Source organism: Strix aluco, chromosome 5, assembly GCF_031877795.1.
Source record: "Strix aluco isolate bStrAlu1 chromosome 5, bStrAlu1.hap1, whole genome shotgun sequence".
Taxonomy (NCBI): domain Eukaryota; kingdom Metazoa; phylum Chordata; class Aves; order Strigiformes; family Strigidae; genus Strix; species Strix aluco.
The window spans coordinates 56224346-56247906 of record NC_133935.1 but is presented as its reverse complement, the minus strand read 5'-3'; the positions used below and the strand labels follow the sequence as shown (position 1 = coordinate 56247906).

Below are 23561 nucleotides of genomic sequence, written 5' to 3'. Positions count from 1 at the left end.
ACAACCACAAGTTAGACAGTTAATACCCGAGTTAAAGGCACATTGTTTGATATTCTGAAGTTGTAGACTTTTGCTAAACAAACACGGATTTGCCTGAAAATATTTTATTACATTTTCCTCAACAATAGAATGATCCATCTGTAGGGTCACATTTGGCTGTCTTTGCAGAGAAGCAAGACATATATTTTTGTCCCTTTCCACATGCTCACAATTTTCAGGAGGAAAAAAGATTGTCTTTCCTGTTTGTCAGACAAAGAAGGTAGTGCTGAGGAGATAAGATTTTGGAAGATCTTTTGGCTACTGCAATATAAGAAAGTTGTAGAAATGTATGCATTTTTTTTCTTCCTTGTCTGTATTTTAACCCAGCAAAAATGTGCTTGCTTAGTTGTTTTAATTCATCTTAATAAGGTGCAAGTGATCTCATATAGGAGATAAATCAACAGCTTCAATTTCAGTGAAGCGACTCAAAGCATTGTAAAAACTCTCGAGGCACAGTATACTGCATAAGGAGTAGTTTCTGTGAAATGCAACTTTTAAACAAATGTGTGTCAGGAACTCAGATCATTGCCTACAGTTGTACTGAAAAGAGACAACTGGTTGTATTCTCTTTGGCTCTGCAGGTCTTGTCAGAATCAGAGTATCTTGGGACAACAGTTGCCAAAGCCAATAAATCGGTGAAGTCAGCGAGAATGGTCAGTGTTAGGTTAATGGTTGGACTAGATGATCTTCAAGGTCTTTTCCAACCTAGGTGATTCTGTGAACTGAATAAGCTAAAGCTCTGTATAGAACATTTTTCCTTCTTACTTCATACTTTTATCTGAAATCTTACTTTAGGAAATATTTCTCACTTGATTTTGTCAACAGAGAAAACTGTTTCAATATTTCCCTGTAAAATCCTACTGAAAATATTTTGAAAACTTTGGTTCCTTCCTTCACATCTGTAATCACTTTTTTTTTTTCACATAATGCTAAGATCACTGCATGTTAATGGCAGTTAGTTGAACTAAAGAAATTGTGATGCTTTTATTATATCTCCCTTTATCTCCTGGAAATTAACTCTTTGTCTCTCTGCTAACCTGCTCATGCATCTTGCAGCTTTTCTCATGTTCTTGGTGCAGAAGCCTTCAGCTCTGAGTTGGCTGCAATTATCTGAAAGCAATCAGTCTTCTTTGTTCCTGTTTTTTATGTATTTTTTGCTGCTGTTTGATAATGCTGTTCAAGAAGATATTAAAAGTCAAGAGCCAGGTGACTGAAGCCATGAAGTGCTGTCAGTAAGGTCAGTAAGAAGAAGAAGGTGATTGTGGTCCTGTGCGAAGTGTGGGATAAGAGGTGGTGGCAGGGACTGTGCTCCACAGATTGGAGAAATGTCAGGCACTCTCCACTTCTGTTATCCACAGCTTTTATGTCCTTAACTAATGAGTTTAATTCTTGTCATCTGCTTATCTTCTGTGAGCTTAATTGCTTGGCAAAGACTTTGCTTTACTGTGTATTAACTGCTGTCAGGGTTTTGTGTTGAGAACATGATATTTATTAATGTTTTATATTATTGTTTTCTCCCTGGTCTCATAAGCTAAGTTGAAGCACAAGAAGTGAAAAAGGCTTTGCAGCAATGGCAGATGGAGGGGTCTTGGTTAATTCCTGATAATGTTTGAGTCACACTGTTAGTATAGAGGCAGGCTGGAAAGCAACTGCTAGAGTCTGTGTCCTGTAAACTAATTCAGAGATGATTCTTGTGAAGGAAACCCCCCTGGCAGGGATCTGTGCTGAAATAGTTGGAGCTGAGAGGTGGTGACTTTTTTTCATACTGACTTTGAAATAGTAAATGTCCAGCTTATCCAGGAAAATAAATCTAAGGGATACTTATTGGTATTGCAAACACCTGTATCTTCATAATGACAGTCCATAAGATCTCACTAATTAGAATAATAATTTAAAATACATGAAAAGAACCAAAGTATTATGGTTTAAACTGGTTTCATTCTCTCTCTGTAAATTCCTATGCAAAACAGTGAAGATGGAATCACAACCAAGAGCACTTAACAGTGCCTTCAGGCCATCATGTCCTTTGTGAATGTAAGAGTTGCTATCTCCCAGTTTATAAAGATGGGAGATGCTGAAATGCAATAAACTAGAGCTGAGATGAAAGCTATCCATCATGGAGGAGCTGTGAAGTGTGAAACTGAGGTCTGCCTTCTTGTATGTGGGACTGAACACCCTGCCAACCTTGAGGCTTCTGGGATGTCAGACCCTCATGGCAGAGGTTTTCATGTCATCTCTGTCAGCTGTTGGGAGGTCCGTTAGTTTTAAGTTAGGTATGTTCTGTGCTCTAACACAAGGAGAGAAGGTTTGCTACTGTGTCTATGTTTGTCTGTTAGCCGGGAAAAACTATCAGAGTATTAGAGGCCAACTCAAACCACCAAAGTAATGTAGTTTGCTCTGACTCCCTGAGTAGCAGCCTTGCCTTACAGCAAGACTTCCCTTGATTTTCTTACTGGGCTGGATCAATGGATAATAAATAATACTCTGAAGCAGAGAAGAGCCATGGCTACTCCTCATTGACAAGCTGGGTATTTTATTAGTGATTCTGTCCACAGAATGCTAGTTGTTGAAAATAATCACACAACCCCTTTGCTATACCCAAACAGATGCGTTAAGAAACAGAGGACATCAACAAGATAAGGACTGTTGGTTAGGTGTAGGCTCTGCCTCGTTTTTTCTTGATGCTGTGTTATGCACTGTTGCTTGAAGCAACAGAATGTTGTATGCTCAGAGGTCACTGCTTATACTTATATAAATATTTGCAGTAGTGGTGGAGATGATTCTATAAAAATTGTTCTTGGCTGGTTGGAGACTTCAAAATTTGAACTCCCAATAGTGCCTTTGTCTGGGGCAGGCTTGAGAGTGTGTTGAGTGGGACTGATTCTGCTTGAGAAATATGAGGCTAACATGTAATTTTTGTCATCTTCCTTGTAGTTCCAGTGACTGAGAAACTGCTCTGCAATATGGAGATTATAATGGGTCTTGCAGCAGAGAGTTGGAAGAATACAGTCTAGAACTAGTAGTGCATAACTTAAAGTCCAGGGGTAGGAAATAAATTTAAATATGGAGATGATGCATTTTATGGAGGGTAAGAGTGCTTCTGAATAGTTTTGCAGTTTAGTGCCTTCATACTGTGACCTTGTACAGTGAATAAGGATATTTTATATGAACTTTTTGCTATGCTAGAAGGTTATGCTAGAAGACTTGTGAAAAAGATTTTTAAAAATCAAAAATACTGTCCTCTCCTTACTTCTAATAACAAAGTCATTTAACTCTAGAGTGAGTATTACATGAAGCGTTAGCTGGCTTCCAATAAAATGCTAAATGGCCATAGTAGTACATTGTATTCATTATGTTTCCTCCCTCTGAATGATTAAATGCTTTATTGATGATGAATTTGCTCTTTCAGTAGAAGGTATTTATACTATGAATAATTTTATCACCATTAGAAAATCCCAAAGGAAATATTTCTGAAGACATTGCTGTTGATTTTTACTTTTTTAGAAATTAAATATGAAACATAAGAGTTGTAAGTATATGTATTTTTTTATTGTAGAAACTTTGTTGAATTCAGAGACTCATTTTGAAGATGACAAATATGGAAAAAACATATAATTACTTTCACCTTCAGAAAAACAGTGTGCGTAATTATTTGACTGTGTGAATTTATATACACATGCAAGCAGTTATCATGTACCTTAGCCTTTCATACCTGACTTTCACGAAGACTAGCCCACTCAGTGGGAAGTCTGCTGAGGTCTGTGTGGTTTCACAGTCGGTGCTGAGCATTGCAGGTGATTGACCTGTAAGAATTGACTGTAGGTATGAAATATCCCATGTAATGGTTGTGGTGGTGTGAAAAGCTTCCAGCTACAGCTGCTGCTGTGCTCCAGGGAAGCACCCTGTGCCATCAGCAGCATTGCCATTAGAGTCCCTCTGTGGTTGCTCCCAAGGGACTCGCATGTATAGAGAGAGAAAATAAAAGTGTGCAGAACCGTGGTTTTACATATCTAACGATAACAATAAAAGGAAGGGTGAGGAACAGCATGATGAAACTAGTCTGAAAGCAGATGTGAGACTGATAAAAGGATGTAAAAATGGAAAAACTTGGTTAAGGCACAATGAAATACTGTTTAAATTGTAGTGATCTCATGAATAGTGACCTCTGATTTCATGTGCTGTGCAGCACTATGAGAACTGAATGACAATGGCTCTTTCCTCTGGCCTCCTATGCCCAGACATGGAGTACAGCTTACCTGCTGAATCTACTCATGGAAATGCTGAAACTGCCTGGGAAGCAGTATTATAACATGCTGTGGTACAACTGTGCTACTGATTAAGTATTGCTGATCTTTGTGTCAGATGAGAGCTTTCACTCCATGTATTTTGTCCTTAAAGAATATAGACAGTTTTCAGCAGCAAGATCTACAGACCATGGTGCATGACTGTAACTCATCAAGATCATGGCTTGCCCATAAAGCAGACATGCCTTCCTACCTCCTCTTTTTCAATTTAGTTTATTCAATAATGCTAGGTGCCAGTGATGTTTAATGGTGCTAATTACTGTTTGTTGATCCGGTCAAGTTTCCTTGGGCTGGTGCAGACATTTTTAATCCATCTGTTTAATATTGGCTCATGGCTGATTAGAATTTTGAAAATATTGTAAGAGCATGGAAAATCGAGATAATAACACTTCATAATAGTTTTAATCTTAATCAAGCTCAGTATTTTCATTTACATATATTACCTGAAAAGCTAATGTAGGTCAACAGTGACTGGCAATGACAAGGGTTAGTTTCAGGTCTTAGGGTTCCTTTGGAGATTATGAAACAATTGACTTCCGAAAATCTGGGAGGCAAAGTTATGCTGTTTAGTCACTCAGTGAATCAGATTTACTCATTGATAAGAAATAAGTTAATGAATGCATTTAACAAAAAGAACTTTTTGGTGAGCAGGGTGAGAGAACTAATACTGGCAAGGCAAGACCAGTTTCCTGTTCACTTCAATTGCCTCCCCTTCTGCTCCATCAGCCTGCCATGTCTGAACCCTTTATTGGGTTTCCTGGGACAGTACCCGCATCATCTAACCTACGTGGTTTGCCTGCAATCACTTCTCATTAACAGGTTGTTGTGCAACATAGAAGAGTCCTACTGGCTGGTGGGTTGATCTGTTGCTCCTGGAAAGGGCTGTTAGTTGTTGGGACTATGCAATTTATCCCACCTATAAATAGTTGCCATCATTTTTCAGAGGCGGCCCTAGAATGCTTGTCTCCAAGGCTGTGCAGGCAGCTGGTGCCTGCTGCCCTTAGCCTTGCCTGCATTGAGGCACATAGTGGTTTTGGACTTGGACAAATGCTGTAGCAATTTCCAAGGTCCAAGTCAGTGCTTAGCCACAAACAGAAGATGTCTTGAATAATTTTTGTTTCTTTTTCCATGTTTATAAAGCAACCCAAAAGCTTCCTGGAGTCCATCCGTGTTTTCACTACTAGTGCTGCAAAATACATCAAGAGCGCTGTAGGGTGCGTCCAGATTGACTTGTTTATCCTAACTAAAATGGGTACAGGTGTGTTGCCTGTATGCTTTCCAATATAGCTATCATATTTATACCAACTTTAAAACTTAGGTAACCTTAACAGATATGCTTCCCAACTTTAACAGCTCATGCATGTAAAGAAAACCTGTTAGGCTTGAGTAATTATTTGCTGATTCACCAGCTAATACCGACAAAATTGCTGTTTCAGTGTTTAATTCTGTAGAAAAATACACATGTATATGAACAATATGCAGTATATGTATGGGGTACACATATGCGTATGTTATGTAGGATCATAGAATAGTTTGGGTTGGAAGGGACCTTTGAAGGTCATCTAGTCCAACCCCACAGCAATGAGCAGGTACATCTTCAACTAGATCGGGTTGCACAGAGCCCTGTTTAGCCTGACCTTGAATGCTTCCAGGGATGGGGTATTTACCACTTCTCTGGGCAACCCGTTCCAGTGTTTCATCACCCTTGTCATAAAATGTTTCTTCCTTATATCTAGTCTAAATCTACCCTCCTTTAGTTTAAAACCATTGCCCCTTGTCCTATCACTACAGACCCTACTAAAAAGTCTGTCCCCATCTTTCCTGTAGGTCCCCTTAAAGCACTGAAAGGCTGCAGTAAGGTCTCCATGGAGCCTTTTCTTCGCCGGAGTGAATAACCCCAACTCTCTCAGCCTTTCTTCATAGGAGAGGTGTAATCCCTCTGACCCTTTTTGTGGCCCTCCTCTGGACCCACTCCAACAGCTTCATGTCTTTCTTGTACTGAGGGATCCAGAACTGTATGCAGTACTCCAGGTGGGGTGTCACCAGAGCAGAGTAAGGGGCAGAGTCACCTCCCTTGACCTGCTTATTACACTTCTTTTGATGCAGCCCAGGATACAGTTGGCTTTCTGGCCTGCGAGCGCATATTGTCGGCTCATGTGCAGCTTTTCATCCACCAGTACCCCCAAGTCCTTCTCTGCAGGGCTGCTCTCAATCCTTTCATCCCCCAGCCTGTATTGATACCAGGGGTTGCCATGACTCAGGTGCAGCACCTTGCACTTGGACTTGTTGAACTTCATGAGGTTCACATGGGCCCACTTCTTGAGTTTACCCAGGTCCCTCTGGATGGCAGCCTGTCCCTCAGGCGTGTCAACCACACCACTCACCTTGATGTCATCTGCAAATTTGCTGCGGGTGCACTTGATCCCACTGTCTGTGTCATCAGTGAAGATATTAAACAGTACTGGTCCCAACATGGACCCCTGAGGGTGTCCATATGTGCATACAGTATATTATAAACTGTGTGTATACCTTAAAGGTAGAAAGATGAAGGTTAAGAAGGAGGAAAAGCACAGGATTTGTCTTTTTGTTGCTTTTAGTAGTTTTATAATGAAGTAAAAGCTTTCATTCACAAGCAAGCATGTATGTCTCTTCTTTCCATTTGGAAAGAGGAGTATCTGATACTTTCTCCTGTGTATTGAAAGATTGGAAGTGTTCTAGACTCTCCTCAACTTTCACATGAAGTATACTTTTTTAAAACCCACAAACAAACCAAACCACCTCTTCAGTAATTGAATCTGAATATATTAGATCTTCATAGTTGTTTCTAAAAGTCATTGAGGAAAACGGGTCAGAAAAGAGCTGGTATATTTAAGGTAAAGAAACCCAGAAAATAATAGTACATAGAAAAATCTTTTCAGATCCTCTTTACGGATCAGAAAGAAAGAAAAACAGATGCAATTCTTTATTTTTAATGTGTTTTTTACAAATTTAAATTGTGATTAATTTTGATAAGCTTCTACCTATTGTGATTAAGCCCTACCTCTCTGTATTAACCATTATAGTGAGAGAAATGATTTTTATTAAAATACTTGAAAAACAAGTTGGTATCAACCTATTATGTGTAGGTACCATTCATAACATGTTTGTTGACTTTTACAATTGCAACTTAGTTAAATGATTTATAATGTTGTGGACCATTCAGAAGGCTATTAATGGCACTGTTGTCTTGTAAAATGAGCCAAAAATCATATGCCTGAAATTTGTTTTCTTTTTTATAAATGTCGTGAGAATAGACAATAGCCTGGACCGAAGCAATAATACAGCATGGAGCCAGACAGACTGAATCCTGTGTTTGAGTGTAATACGAAAGGTTATTATCCACCCTTTCCTTAATCTTCCTGTACAAGAGAGCACAGATAAGGTATTTTCAAGCTCTCTTCAACTATTGAACAGTGGCAGCCATTCATTAGGATCTTGCCATTTACTTGTCACAATAATCATCTTGCAATACAGTAAGGAAATTCATAGTTCAATGCTTTTGCTTTGGATTAATTTCAGCTAGCTGTGCCAGATTGCTGGGTCAAAAGTTTGACTGACTGACTGCATGTTTTTTTTATAAACATTTTGAAAACCTCCGATAACACACAAAAAAGATCAGAATGGCATTATCTGGACAGCTTGATAATTTTTCTGATAATGCAACAAAGGGACTATGCTGGAATGACATCTTGTAGATGCCTGTACCTAAGAATGTGGTTTGACTTAAGTTCCTAATTAACATGAAAATGAAGTTATTTGTTTTTCCTCCTGAAATACCTTTGCATTCATCCAAATATGGGTGCGGGCTGCCTTTATCTACTGCATGAAATTTTCCATTTCAGGACATTTGTAAGGATGAGCCCTTGTTGTCAGCAGGAAAGCCTAAAAACTTTGCGTCTTTTAAAGTCTTCCTCAGATTCAAGTCATTCAAAGAAAATACCTTCACTGTGCATCCAGTGACCCTCTGGAGTAGTTAGTAACATATTTCAGAGACTGAAATAATTGCTACTAGAATTGGTATCTCCGAGTTTGTTTTCGCAGATTGGAACGGACAAAGGATCTAAAGACACGCAAGAAATATTACTTGAAAATTTATTTGCTTGAAAAAACAACTTCCAGCAATTTCCAGACCATTACATTTAAATTGACAGATGTGATTGTATCCAGTCTAAAAGGAGGATGTGGGTTACTCCTGTTTATGTCAGTGATGGTGAATTTGTATTTTGAAGTGCAAAATTTGGTCTGTGGTGCACATCTGTATTTTGAAGAAAAACATTCTGTCCCTGTAGTGTGTAATATGAAATGTTAAATGGAGCAGGATGACTGGATTTTAGTAAGTCTGTGGAGAGTTTGGATTTTCTTCCACTGTGTATGCAGTGTCAAACATTACCTGGGAAGTTACAGCTGACATTTTCTGGGCCTGAAGTTGCAAATCAGAATCTCTTGATTCTTTCCTGGTCACTATTTCCTATTTTTCACCTACAGCATTTCTGGAGAAAGGAACCTGCTATGAGCACTCCTGCCTGTCCCAAGACAACTTTGTCATGAATGGGCAGAAAGTGTTTTACAATTTTCTGTCTAAAAGTCAAATGATTTATCTCTCTGCCAGAGTCCACTTGTGTTGGAGATGGTGGCGGTGTTTTTGCTGGTTCTTGAATTTGCCTTTGATCATTGGGTTTAGGGGAATATTTTTTTGGTAGCCTAGAAAGATATATTTTCTTCAAACTCAGTATTAAGCCAGTGCTTTTAGGGTGGGGGAAGCATAGTCTTGGAAATCACACTTCATAGATGAAACTTAAGTAACTCATAAACACAAGGATTAGTCACAGTTGGATCCAAATTCTAGTTTGGACAGCACCATATTGTCCAAACCTATTTTTTGTCTGCATTTTTCCTTTGAGTGCTGAATTCTTCCCAGTTTCCCCACACTACATCACTGTGTTGAGGCATTTAGTCTGTTGTCTGATGAAGATTTTCAAGTTCTATACCAAACTGTAAAACTTTAACACACAAACACTGAAGGCTTTGACTAGAATACAGCCAAAACTTCATTCCAGCATTTTTCAAAACCATCATTATAAATTACTTAGTACGTTCTTTTTCTCTTGGTATAAATGAAAAACAAATCAACAGTTTTAATGGAGCACAATATCGTCAAAGACTGTAAACTCCACCACTGTGAGCCTCTTCCCAGTAGAAGCTGGGAGAGCATACTGGGGAAGGTACACTTTTGCTCTGCTTTGATCTTCATCCCTTGGCTGTGGATACTCATCAGCTGCAGAAAGGACCTGGCGCTTGACGGACCGTTTGCTTCAGTCAGAATAGTTCTTATGGGAACATTTTGTTGTTTGGTGGGGTTTTGGTCAAATCACGCTCATTAGCAGTTAAAGTCCCACTGCTGCCTGGGGTGTATCTGCACAAGAGCCCAACATCCTACTTCAACAACTGGGTCCTGCTCCATCTCTGCCTCCACTGTGTGAGAATATTCAAACCCAAATGTCTGTTTTCATTTTGTAACCCTATGATAACCTTGAAACAAATGTTTTTTCTGTAGGTCAGTGTTTCCAGTGCCAAAGAATTACATTTTCCTAGTTAACCTCATAGGATGTCTAGGCAGGTGTTTTTAAGTTGGGTAAAAAAAATACCATTTTCTCTACTGGAGTATTACTGAAAGTATTAAAAAAGTTTTTGGGTTCTTCCCTTATCTGACATGTTTGATAAAAATTGCTTTTTAAGACTTGCTGGTAACCATCATTTTCTGAGGGTTTGTTTTTGTGGGGTTTTTTTTGCTTTTGTTTGTTTGTTTTTTGTTGTTTTCTCTGAATGAGGTTCCTGTTTTATGTAGTGTCTTGTTTTGTGTTATGTTTTAATAGTGTCCAAAGCCCATTTCAGATACACCAGACACAGTGACTTCCTTCAGTTGGGAAGGCTAGACACGAATTGTACTTTACATTCTGCTGAGCCAAATGTGCCCGTACAATGTTCTTAATTGCTCTTTAATTTACTTCTAAAAACTTGTCTGTAGATACTGGTATTGAAGTAGACTGTTTGGTCAACATGTAAGGGAATTTTGCCTGGTGATAGCTGGAGAATGATGAGCAGTGACAAATATTTCACTATATATAACACTTGTGAGTCTTGAAGCGCACTTTGAAAGAACCCTAATGGTTTTTGTTCCATGTTTGCTGACTTCAGCACTCTCATTAAAGCTAATGTTTCATTGATACCATTGACAAAAATTATAGGGGAAGAAGAAAAGCCAGAGGGACTACCATCCTGCAGCACTAGCTGTTGTGAAGGATGCACTGGGAAGGTTTGTGAATGCCCAGCATCCATACCAGGATTGCATTTTGCTTGCATAGCCAGCCTCCTGTTGACTCACTTATGGGGAGTGACAGCGAAAGAGTAATAGCACTGATTAGCAATGAGGCTGATGTTACTTAGTGTCTTGGGCAGGAGTATAATTTATCTTTAAATACAAAAATCCTGGAAAGCAGTTTATAAACTATGCCCTCAGATTCATTGAAAACAGCATCCTTCTCTATTCCAAAAAACGTAAATGTTTATGATGTATTATTCTCCCAGTTCATGGTTAAAATTGGTATGTATATGCTTTAGTGAAATGTGAGTATCAAGATCTGGATGGATGGCAGGATGTCTTTATAACAGAACTAAAAACATCAGTGTCTGTACTGGGATATCTGAGCTGTAATGTCATGTCGATTAATGTATGAAAAGTTGGACTGATGGGAATGTGCATAGCAAGTATAAACAGTAAAATATAATTAAGAAGAGACAGGCAAGTGGATGGTTTTAGGGGTGCATATCCTAGCTCACCAAACTGTTATGGTGAACATCTGTTAGAGCATGGCCTTCTGAATGGCAGTGCTTTCAGAATGGCTCAGCAGCCAAACACATTATCAGTTATGTTTCCTGAAGTAAGAAAAAACCATTTTGCCGTACTCTAAGCAATGATGAATAACAGTCTTATACATAAGTTAAAGCATTCTTTGTCTTTCTTTTCCTAAAATAACATTTTGTGATTATATGTTTTTGAAAGGTGGAAGAGAACAGTTACTATATGGAACTGTCATGAAGATAAATATAAGTCTGCTTCTACTTTCATTGAAACTCGGGCTAAATTCTACTTGCCTTCAGCTTGGAAGGGACCAGTTGTTGTTGTTTGGTCTTTTTTTTTTTTAAAAAAAAAAAAGACATCTTGAAAATCTTGTTTGGTTCAGGGCTCTATTTTGCAGTTCATAGAATCTACTGAAATCAGAGATGGTTATTTAATCCTATGACAGATGGAGCCAGGATGTCTGTATCATCAAAGAGAAGAAAAATGAAATGTGAGCGAGCACAGAAGTCAGTAAATATAAAAGTAATTGGAGTGGGCATGCTGAGAAGGTAAGGAAAGATACATTGCTGTCACCTTTTTTTCAACCATCAGCTTTGAAGCCAGCTACTGGTCTGTGTAAGTGACCTCTTCAGCCTAAGCTGAAGGTTAGAGGGTTATATAAATGCACAGCTCTATCTAAACCTTTCGGGGACACCTCTCCAGAGCATTTTTCGTGATGACAAGACAGATATGCTTCTTGCAGAGGATGAACTAGATGACCTGAATTTGTCTTTACTTCTGGAGGTATTTTACAGCTTGACCTTGGTTGTGAGCTGGAGTTTTCAATATACTTTGAGGATTTCCTCTGGCTTCTGTTACTAAATACAGTCAGCTGGTTAGAAAAAAAAGAGTCTTGATTAAATGTATCATTAAATTTTGCATCTTTGAAAGCTGAATGTTACTCATTATTGGAAACATGAGGCAGTTAAGACAGTGATGGACTGTACTGTCAGGTTATAATATCCTTTTAACTACTGGAGATGGAGCTTAAAATTACCTAGTCCATAATACTCCCATTACAAAGCTGTTCCAGAGCGTTGTTTGTGTGGTAGTCATAGATGGTCTACCAGTTTCCAAAGTAAGTGATTTTATAGCCATTATTGTCAGCATTAGCCTTTAGCTTAAATGTCTCGCCTTTCTACGGTTTGTTGCTGCAAAGTGTTTTTTAACTCTCAGAGCTCTCAGTTTGTTAGGTACATCAAACAAGGCCAGTTCTTTTGTTTTTCATGCAAAATTGAGAATTGGGTCTGAGTCTGTCTATACAAGGAGATTTGGCTAGGATAAAGCGTAGTGATGAGTTAGAGCAGGAACTAGAACAAGCTGAATGAGATGATGTTGTGGTTTGAACTCGGCCAGTAGCCAATCACCACGTGTCCAGTCACTATGACAAAATTCATAGGTTGAATAAAAAAAAATAATTTAGTAATAGTAAAAAACCAACAGTAACAATAGTAAGTCCAAACGGGTCAAATACAGCAGTGGTTCACTGACCAGCAACTGGTACACAGCCTGCCCCCAGCAGCGATCCTGACCACACCAGAAATCCCGCCGTGCTGACCAGGAAACAAACTGAAAATGAGAGAGCACACGTCCCCTTATATACTGAGCATGACATCACATGAAATGGAATACTCCAATGATCCATCCAGGCCCGACCCTCTAGCTGTGCTCACTCTCAGCCCAAGGAAAGTTAACTCTATCCTGGCCAAAACCAGGATAGATGTACTGGGTACCGTCTTGTGGGTAGTTAGTATCATATATGCAACCTCCCTCCCTTCTGCTGTTTAGAATAGACAGGAGATTGTGAGTCTTTCCATTACGTGGATGCCAGTAACTCTCTGTGAAACCTCCTGGTAGAGTGTGTTTCTATTTCCCTCCTGTTAATTCTGTGGAGCTCAAGAACCTCCAGTTGTCCTCAGTTTGACTTAGTGCAAAAGATAAGTGTAATAAAACTAAAAATCATTGTTGACAGTCCATGTGAAATGTGATACCAGATGGTGGAATTTGGAGTTGGGTGGGCTTCAGTTTCTTTTGCAACTTTTAGTATAGGAATTTTATACATTGATTATACTGAGAAGAGAAGGGGGTGTGGAAGTTGAAAACTCAAGTGGCCAGGAGTTAAGGAAATGTCAGAATTCTAAGTTTTGTGCATGAACATACAGCATCATTTGACCTTCAGTTATAGGACTGCAGCTGTGGGACTTGGGAGGAAAGGGGTTGCCTTTTTTTCACTCTTCTCAAAAGGCAGTGGTTTGCAGAGTTGGACAGAATATGCTAGATTTCATTTTCCTTTGATATTAGAGGACTACTGAATTGGAGCTTCTTTTTTTTTTGAGCAGTTGGTCTGTGTTTGTCCCTTTGAATATTTGCTTATAAGTTTGTACCACATCTTGAGATGGCATAAAATTAGATCTTGAGAACCATAAGAGGGTAGTTGACATTACTTAATCAAATTACCAAAGCTGATATTTGATGGATTGCATCTTAACCTGGCTTTTCAGTTTCTTGATTTCAGTTGTCTGCTTCCAGGCATCATCTTCAGTTTCTTGTGGAATTGGTTTAATATTACTTTTGAGGGCACAGGGGACCTGGGGAATGCTGGTCACAGGGGTAGCATTGAAGGTGTGGTGTACACTGTCAGCAGGTGTTGGAAGCCCTCTGGAGCCATGCTCTAATGTTGGCTTCACCTTTTCTGTTGCAGCAAGTTAGCTGGCTCACCTGCCTTTGTGTACAAGAGCTGTGTGAATGACTGGCTGTGTTTGTAGAGAAGGAGTAGGCAAATTGCCTGAAGAGATCTGGTAAAGGAGGAGGAAGGTTATGGCAGCAGGTGAGAGGTTAGGCTCTCTGGAAACGCTTGCTAAAGAAAAGGTTTTTCCCCTCCCTATCCTGGCACGTTAAAAATATGCAGTGGTTGTATGCTGTCCCTGTCCACACCCTCCGTCCCTCCCAGTATAAGCATGCGTTTGGGAAAATGGTCCCCTCCCAGGCCTCTGCCCTCCTGGTTTGAGGACTAGAGGTGTTAAGAGGGGCTCAGCCAACAGTCAGGTTCTTGGTCGTGCAGCTGTATTTCAGCTCCCCATTTACACTTGTTTGACTGCTGCTAACAATATCTTGATTTGCACATGAACATTGCCTAGAATCACAGCTTCCACATTTAATTAAAATTGGTTACGAACTCAAGAGATAGTTAATAAAAGAAGGGGAAAAAATCAGCTTGAAGGCTTGGCTGAACTACATGGCTTTCATATAGCTAGCTTTGTTCGTGATGAGCTGAAAAAATAGTTGACCTTAAGGTAGGGCTTGAGGGTTTTATTTTTCTTTTCAATTGTCAGTCTTGAACCTTTAAAGTTAGCCTGAAAGAATGTGTTTGTTTTTCTTGTAGAACTTGAAATCTCCTGTACTAAACAAACATAGTGAACTTAGCCCCTTCATTGTGAACTTTTTGAATTATCAGCAGATCAGAATGAAAGATCTCCCTTTCTGTCCTGATAACAGTGATAGATGTGAGACACCCTAAAGAAATGCCCATTATCTATCTTCCTCTCTTTGTCAAAGAAACAGAGTGCCTCAGGTCAATTCTGGAAATTAAAAAACAAGGTAAAAACTAAATTAATTGTTCATTACTCGTGCTTGAAAAAATAATTTGCAATTTTTTTGGCAAAAGAAAAATGTATTTGAAAACAGTGCTCAGAATAAAGAACCAATTCCCGTGTATTATATTTATTGTTTTATTGAGGGAACTGAAGTGCAATATGAACTTTCTTGGGTTTTGTGCATGTCTGTATGAATATAGTTATTTCACAGAAAGATTTATTGCCATGTAATCTTCCATGAATCATCATAGGTTTATAAAAATAAAATTAAATAAGTGAGAAGGTTTGACTGCCAGAAAAGCACTGAAGTGAGGACCTGGTTATTGAATTAATTGCCTTTCGAATAGGAAGATCTATTAAGAAATATCTGCTGTATCTTTTAAATTCTGTGCAAAGTTGTGGGTTTTATACCCACAGTAACATTTTGCAAAACGGTAAAAATCCAGACAAGTAATGCTTAAGCTAACATGTGTTTATGCATGACAGCAGTAGCACTACTGAACTCTTTCAATGAGTCTTCCTCAATCCTTACCATGCCATAAGCCACATCTTGCTTTCTGGTGTTTGGTGTAACTGCAGAATTCATTCCCAATATCCATTTTATTTCAGTTTCAAGTAAGAGTTTTTGAACACTGAAGAGTAAGCAGCAGCATCTGTTTAACCTCCTTCATGATATAATTTCCATTTCATGCATCTCTCAACAGATCAGAAGGTCAGGAATGCGAAAATTATATTAAGACCAGTCACATAGCTGTACTGAACCTGATACAAGGAAATGATCACCTGCTTTGCAACTTATTTACTTATAGCAACTTATAATGATTTCTGAATAATCCTCCTTGCCCTGACTGTTCTGTGGAAGCTTACCAAGGACTACTGTGTTCATCAAAACAAAGCAGTTTTCTGTGGAAACTTACCAAGAATTACTATGTTCGGCAAAAATAAGAGACATGTCCTTGGAAAGCAGGTGTGTTCCAGCAAGTTTATAGATAGATAGCCATATATGGGTGGTAGAAATTAATAGACTGGTGCTTTTGGATAAGACAGAGGTGGTAAACCAGTGGGAACCACTCTTGTTATTCAAGAAATTGGCTAAGAGAATCTGCACATGCTCCGAGGAAAAGTACAAGGTGAGGAAGACTACAAGCCTTCCTCCAAAAGACCCCCGAAGATGCCCACCAGGAGGCAATGCACAGGTGCAAAGGTAACATAAACTGCTGACACCAGCCTTTTGAACCAACCCAGCCTTACTTATGCATATGTATGTTTGTATTATGTAATCTAATGAATATGTATATCCACACTCTATAAGTTTTTGGTAAAATGTGCTGTTGGTGTGCAAGCTTTGTGGAGAAATCCCCTTGCACCCTGGCGCCAGAGTAAACATACCTGCTTTATAACTCTCTGAGTTGTAGAGTCTGTTTTCTGCAAATCAGACCCCTTAAAAAAGCTAGAAGTGCTCATAAAGGAAATGTACCCCTGCGGTGATTTGCTACTGTCTGGTATATATTTGACTATTGCCCCTTTCAAGATCATTTCTTCATCTCTGTTAAATAGATTTTATCACAGCTAAGCACTACAAAAAAATTGAGGTTTTTATGAAAATGAGATACGATATCTGGCTTTCAAGGATGAGGGGAGACCACACCTTTTGAATTTAAAGAGCTAATAACTCACATAGGAATACACTGATAGAAGGCAAGCATGCAAAGACACGTTTAGGTTTAAGGGTATGGATGGTATTTGAACTCTAAACATTTCCCACCACCTAAGCACCATCTGATACAACCTCTACTGAGCCAAAATGTTGTAAAGTAAGACTAAAGATGGCCCAGATGACCAACTACTACACATTTCAACCCAGCAGACAGTTTTTGCATCTCAGCAGGGGAGACCAGCCTCTCTGCAGCGATAGCTTGCAGTTGCCTGACTGCACCGGAGGAAGGGCATGAATAAATCCAGTGTAAGTGATGAGTGATTTTAGAGCCCTTTAGCTTTCTGTGGACAGTGCAGGCTTATCTTCGACTGTTACCTGTCAGGTTTAATTGCCAATTCCCCCCAGCCCCTTGCCCACGCTTACTTGTACCTTCTACAGTCCTCTTTTGTGATAATCTTGAAGGCCAGACTTTTGTTAAATAGAGGAGCTCAAATGGAGCTACTCTGAGGTGCAGGTAAAAACATCAATGTTATTCTGGTCCTGCAAGACTTCATTTGAATTATTCTTTCCAGTGTTGGAAGAGATCTCCTTTGAGACCCTGACATGGATTAGTGCTGTGGATCTGCCCTCAAAGAAGAGAGAGGTGCTGTGTCTTGCAGTGTCTGAGGGTGCTTTGCCAAACATTCAGACAGTGCAATGCTGCAGTGCCTACTAATATATATTTATTTCACATTTAGGAACTATGAGGGGAGAAAAAACCATCCTGGACTCATAAAGCTTCAATAGCTTTAGCAGCATGAAAAAGTCAGGAGGATGTAAGTTTCTGAAACGCTACTGCCTCTTCCGAAGCTTTGCCCTTGCAATAAAGATTGCTGTTGGGGAATCCTCGATATTGCATTCATGGATCTTTAATTCAGTTAGTGCAGCAGCTGTGTCTGAGGAACTCTTTCTGAAAGTGAAATGAAGTCCTTTTTTGTCTTGGGTATATCATAGACATCTGTCATTCTCATTTCCCAGAGACTTGCAAGAACAACTTTCCCTGCTGACAAATTTTTACTTCTTAGAGACTTCATTTTTTCGGGGGTAACTGAATCAGAAACTTTGTGCATATAATACAGTTGTAGTGATACTGAGTAGCAGGTGCCCGGGAAGGGAGAGCAGCTTCCCTAGGTGCAGCGTGCTGTAGAGGACACCTTCATAGCGCTTCCATTCATCTGAGCAGGCATACAAACTGTAATTGTAACCCACAGACAGATCCCTTGGATACTGTTGTGGCATGCACAACATTACATAAATACAACACCAATAAACAGGGTGTGGGGGTAAAAGCTGGGGAGAATACATTTCTGATTTCAAGGGGAGGGAGTGAGCATGGGTATGGGTTATTTGATATAGAAGCAATGTGCTAATGAGGTGCTAAAATCTCCATAGGCTCTACCCCCTTTTTACTAGAAAATTCATGCCTGTGGCAATAATTTGAGGGATCCTGGGATCTTAGCCTGAAAGTGAGCTGCCTTTCCCCGTTCTCTCATTTCTAACTGTATTTGTGTGCCCTTTGCCATAAGAGAGAGTGAGATGTCCTGCTATGTCTTGTCTCTTTTCATAAATATGCTTCATATTTGGATGTTTTCAAAGTATTTTGCTACTTTTGCAACCTTTTCATAACTTAGTGGCTAGTTCCTCTTTAGCTGTGTTTGTATAGGTAATCAGTTTCTTGATACACCCATAAAAAAGGCTGAGTTTATATCTTTTGGAGTTGATCGCTGACCCCTTTTTTTTTTCCTTAGGACTAATCCAGTTCTTTAATGAGTTGCCAGAGGATGTTTTAGGCACTCCTTGTGCCAGTTTCTAATAACACCATGTTCTTTACTTGCAACAGCAAGTATGCCTATCTTTATTAGTCATGAAAAAGTTAGAAGCATCCTAGCAATTAATTCCTACTAATACACATCCTGCCTCTCCAACTTATTGCAGCACTTTGAGCATGCATATTCAGCCTGAATACTGTACAAACTGCAAAAATACACTAAGACATTGATAATATAGTAGCATAGTTATTACCAAAACCTGTCTAGAAATATGAGGGATTTTTGTAGCATTGAAAATGTAACAAAATTCATGTACCAAAATTTAGTATTGTAGAGATTTAGCAGTTCTGTTCTCTACAGGCTCCTTTGCTGTTATTCCTATATTGCCTGGATATTTCTACACAAACAAGATGAGAGGTAAATAAAAGATTTCTGTATTGGGAAGGGAAAGAATTTACATATCTGTATCTCCAACATGACCAATAACGCAACATGAGTTTCAACACAGAATTTATCCATGCAGTCGTGAATCTGTCAATGTATTTTCAACTCCTGAAGTAATGAGTTGAAAAACATTTTCGACACCATTAAAAATAAGACACAATCTTATATTTTAATTCTTAATTTTTGCTGAGTTTTGGGGGGTTCAAACAAAATTTCTTGCTGTTTTGCTGATCAAAAAAGGAGGCGAAGGTCAAAATCTTGGCCATAAAGCATAGCAGTCAAAAGTGAAGAGTTTCTGCACTGTGGTCCAAAATGCTTATAGCTCAGCTTTTAGGTATCACAGTGCAGAGGAGTAAAGGTTTGAATACAAAAAGAATTTGTAATAAAAGTACTAGAGCGTGTATAGGAATTCATGTAGTCAGCAGTGACATAGCACTTGCGTGTTTCTGGTACTAAACCTGTCTTAAGGTCAGGGAATAGATTTTTCTTCTGTTTGCTGTGTTCCTGTTGCAGAAATTCCTATTTGCAGAAACTCCTGTTAGTGACATTTGTTAAATGTGTAATGCAGTCTGCTCATTTTTCATCCTTGCTTAGAATTTTTCTGTGCTGTAAAAATTTCCAGGTAAAGACAGCAGCATGTTGTCCCTCTACAGCCACGGAAAGTGCTTTCCAACTTGGGGCAAAAGTTGATATCTGTGACTTGCAGTTACGTTTGAAAATTAAAGAGATATTGGTAGGTGCTTGAACAGTCTGAAGCAGTAGGAGCTTTAGCAGAGCGTCCACCAGGACTTCGACCCTGTACTGCACCCACCCCCCACTGCTGTGGCTTCTTTTAGTACCTGTTACTTCACTCTCTTCTAAAATGCCAACACTGTAATGTTATTTTATGTAGTTTTGTGACCTCATACTGGAAAAATCTATTAATCTCCTGGTTATTATTATGCCCTGCCAGCTGCTAACTCACTGCAATTTAGGATATTGCTAAACCCTGCTGCTTTACACTCCCTCTGAACTCTTTTGTCTTGTTGACCACTTCTAAAGGTGCTGGCTTCTTTTCCACTCCTCCCTATTTGAGCCGCCTGTCATCAATCTTCCTTATTCTTATTGCCAGTAACATAGGTATATTTTGACTTCTTTTTAAAAAGGACATTGGAAGTTAGCATTTGAAAACCTGTAGAACATCTGTAGTCCATGTAATGCTTTTGTGTAGATTTTGTGATTCGGTTTCTGCTGTGATACACAGCAGCACCTCTGTTGTGATGGGGATTCCACAGCTAGGTGCATTAAAGCAGTTTCTTCCAGTTCATCAGCAAGGAGCCTTTTTCCTTCTATATTCTTACAAGATCTTTCTGGCAGTTTTTCAACACCCACGAATTAAACAGCTAAACTTTTACTGAGCATTGTATGAGAGTGATGAAAGAGTACCCAGAGATGTGGATGAAAAAAAGGAGTTCCTGGAGCTGTGGGAATGATTTCACTGTCTTGCCCTCTTTAAGGTCTTCAGTTTGACTGGGTGTGCTGGTGGAACTCAGCAGGTGATCCCATCTGGAATATGTCTGCTCATGGTACCCTCCTTCTGGCAGAAAAATATCTGATCATATTTTTCCTTCTCTATTCTGTTTGTGGGATCTGGGACATGCCTGTCTTCCAGCCACTTGTTGGGGTTTTCTGCTTTTTGTTAGTTTGTTGTGTGGGGGCTTTTTTAACATGAAGGTACGTCATTTTTAGTGTCTTTCCTTTGCTGTGACCCTCTCTGACTCTCTGTGTCCCTGTCTGACTCTCTCAGCATGTCACTTGTGGTAAAGACTTGATTTTTTTTTTTTTCCAGCCATTTTCAGCTATGTTTGGCTGTGTGTGCAGGGACAACCTCAGGGTGATTAATAAAACTCTTCATACAGGTGGGTATGGGTAGGCGCTGCATTGGTAGGGTGTGTGAGTGCCAGTCATGGCAACAGCCCCCTTCCCCATAAGACTGAGGTCAACATGACCATCAGGCAGGTGTCACGCCACGGGGCAGGGATGGTCTCTGACCGTGGCCGACCGAGCCGCTGCTGAGTGAGCAGGAAGGACTGGAGCCAGGCTCCTTGTGATGGAGACGCTTGGGCAGTTTGAGTGCAGCCCTGGGGAGAGCAGCAGGGAGGGCTGTGGGGGACGTGTGTCCCTCCCTTCTATTCTGCACAGAACATTAGCTGCTTCCATGCAGCACGGGATTCGAAATATTTTTGGAAATAACTTTTCTTTGTGAAATAGTTCATATGGCCGCAGGAGTGTGCCATACATTCTTCCTCCCCCGTGTGCCACTCTGGTCTGAGGCTGTGTTTTGGATGCTGATGGCTGTGGGGTGGGAGACTCACCCTAGGCCCAAACTGGGACTCGGCAGGAGCGCTTGCTCAGGATCTGACCCTGCACCTTGCCAGGTGATGTCTGTATGTACATGTTTTCACTTTGGTTAATTAAACGCATGCAGTGGCCTGAGATGCGGAGCGTTGGAGTCTCTTCTGCTCTTGCTTTCTGCCTGTTCTCCGTAGGGATTTTCAGACTAGTCCTTTCGTCTAATACTGTTCAGATACTTTAGAAGGAAATTCTACATGGAAATCTTTGATTTTTCTCATGGCCTTTGTGACCTTTCAGGTTATTTTATCTTGAACTAGTCCCCTGTCTTCTGTCCCCATTATTGTCCATTGCTTAGTGCTAACCCTACTCCCTACCTACCTTCTTTCTCACGTTCTCACAAACAGCTTAATGAATTCTAGAAAAAACAAGAATTTCTTAAACATTCTGATAATTTTGTCCAGCTTTTATCTCATGACTTTTCCTTTTTTATCTTTTAAAGCCTTTTGCAATGATAGAGGCGATCATATAAAGAAGCTCTCTATACTCACAGTGACCTGCTTTTTCCCAGATCTTACTGAACTGCTCAAATATTATTCCTCAGAACAGTATAGCAATAAATCTCTGACTTTGGCACCTACCAAGTGAAAAATCTTACTGTACTTGAACAAAATAACAAAAGGTCTCTGTGTGACAGGTTGGTGGTTTTCTCCTGGCAGAGTCTGGAGGGAGGCAAACGGGATACAGGGGCGCTCTTTATTCAGTGATACTAAATGAAGCTGTTGGGCTGCTCATGAGAGTAAAAGCTGTCTCCCAAGTTTCGTTCTTCCCCAGCAGCCTTCTGAGGTGCATTGCTGGTTCAAGCTGGGGACATGGAGGGGCCACAGCTTCAGGCTGTGACTAGGAAGAATCCCATCCACTTCTCCAGCAAAAATGGCCTTTTCTCTACACCTGTGAAGGGCCACTGGTAGGCCTCTACAAGCCTTGCTGGTCAGGACAGGAGGAGTGAGACAAAATGATGCGCTGTACGGCAGAAATGCCCCTACTTTTAGGGGTCAGTCAGGCAGGAGGTGCTCCACTCAACCTGCACGTACTTGGAACAAATAAGGGTGCGTGTTGGGTTTTGTGTAACCTGGGTCGCGTCATCTGGCAACTAAACAGCTGAGCTGAGCATTCAAGTTTTCTGCAACTCAGTCCTGTGCTTAATCACTGTTCATCACCATTCCTTTCATTACTGGCCAAATCTGTAGCTTAATTCCATGTTGCAGTATTTCTAGTTCAATTTTAATAACTTTATGTTCCCCTGTGAGTGAATCAATGGCCTTGTAGGCTCTTGCTACAGTCATCTTAAAGCTTAAATGATTATCCTTGCTGCTACAACTAGATATGTTTTTAATCATGCATTGAGCAATGTGCCTAAGTACTCCACATACGTGCTGAGTCCTATATGTGGTATAATGCTGCTCCACATAATAACTCCAAAGCAGCCCTGTACTAACTCCAGGACAGTAGTTGTCTGGGTCCTGGTGAAAGCCTTTGGAAAACAGCAGGTTCAGGAACATGTCTTCTCCGTCTTGTCTTCTTTCACCCTTGGCTTGCTAGCAGCACTGTAGCTTCTTCGTGGGTATCTACTGAAATATTCAAACCTGCATATTTTGTGAAGTTCTGGTTCTTTCCCTCTTGGCTGAGACAATTCACAATGATAGATATGCAAATAAGACCTCATTAAGAATAAAGTAATGCCTACTACTGCTGTATTTAATAGAGGTCCTCAAGGAATAGGGGCTATTTCCAGTTCAGTGAGGTTCTTGTGGCCTTACTTTTTTTTTTTTTTTAAGAAAACAGTGTGTAACAAGAATTTTGCTCCCTGAAAATGTAATTTCAACATGATTAACTCAGAGTTGATCTTACTGTAATTAAAATGTACTGTTAGTTTTTTGAATCCAAAGTCATTTTGCAATTAATAGCATTGACCTCTATATACGTGCAGGTTAAACGAAGGTGAGAAGTGCCATAACCAGTATAAAGAAATTGAAAAGAAGCATGAATCCTTTAGAGGGTGAAACATTAGCTCTCATGCTTGCAGAAACTCAGTGGGAAAGTGCTTGTTTTGCAACCCATGGCAGAAGGCAGGCTGCAGCTCACAAGGTTAGAGAGCTTGTACAGTCACTGGATATTTCAGCTGCATGAGGGGCTGGCACTGATCCATTTGCTGAAAGATTTCCCAGATGTGAGCTAGGCAGAGCTGTTGTTTTAGGCAGCCAGTGTGAAGGAGGAAATGACCTGTATGGAGTAGGCAGTTAAGGAAGAAAGATGTGAGTGAGTTGCACCTCTCTGGAACAGCTGAAGGGATGTCGTTCTGAAAGTTGACCTTATTGTTCAAGTTTAGCAGATCATTGCATCCGATGTTTGCATGAGATAGAGCTGAATTCTTGCTAAAACCCTTTG

The 23561-nt window shown here is 39.9% G+C and overlaps 1 protein-coding gene across 1 annotated transcript in view; it reads left to right on the top strand.

The window, feature by feature from the left end:
* Positions 1–23561, top strand: part of PDZRN4 (PDZ domain containing ring finger 4) — a 265494-nt gene that overhangs the window by 26121 nt on the left and 215812 nt on the right. The window lies entirely within an intron of this gene.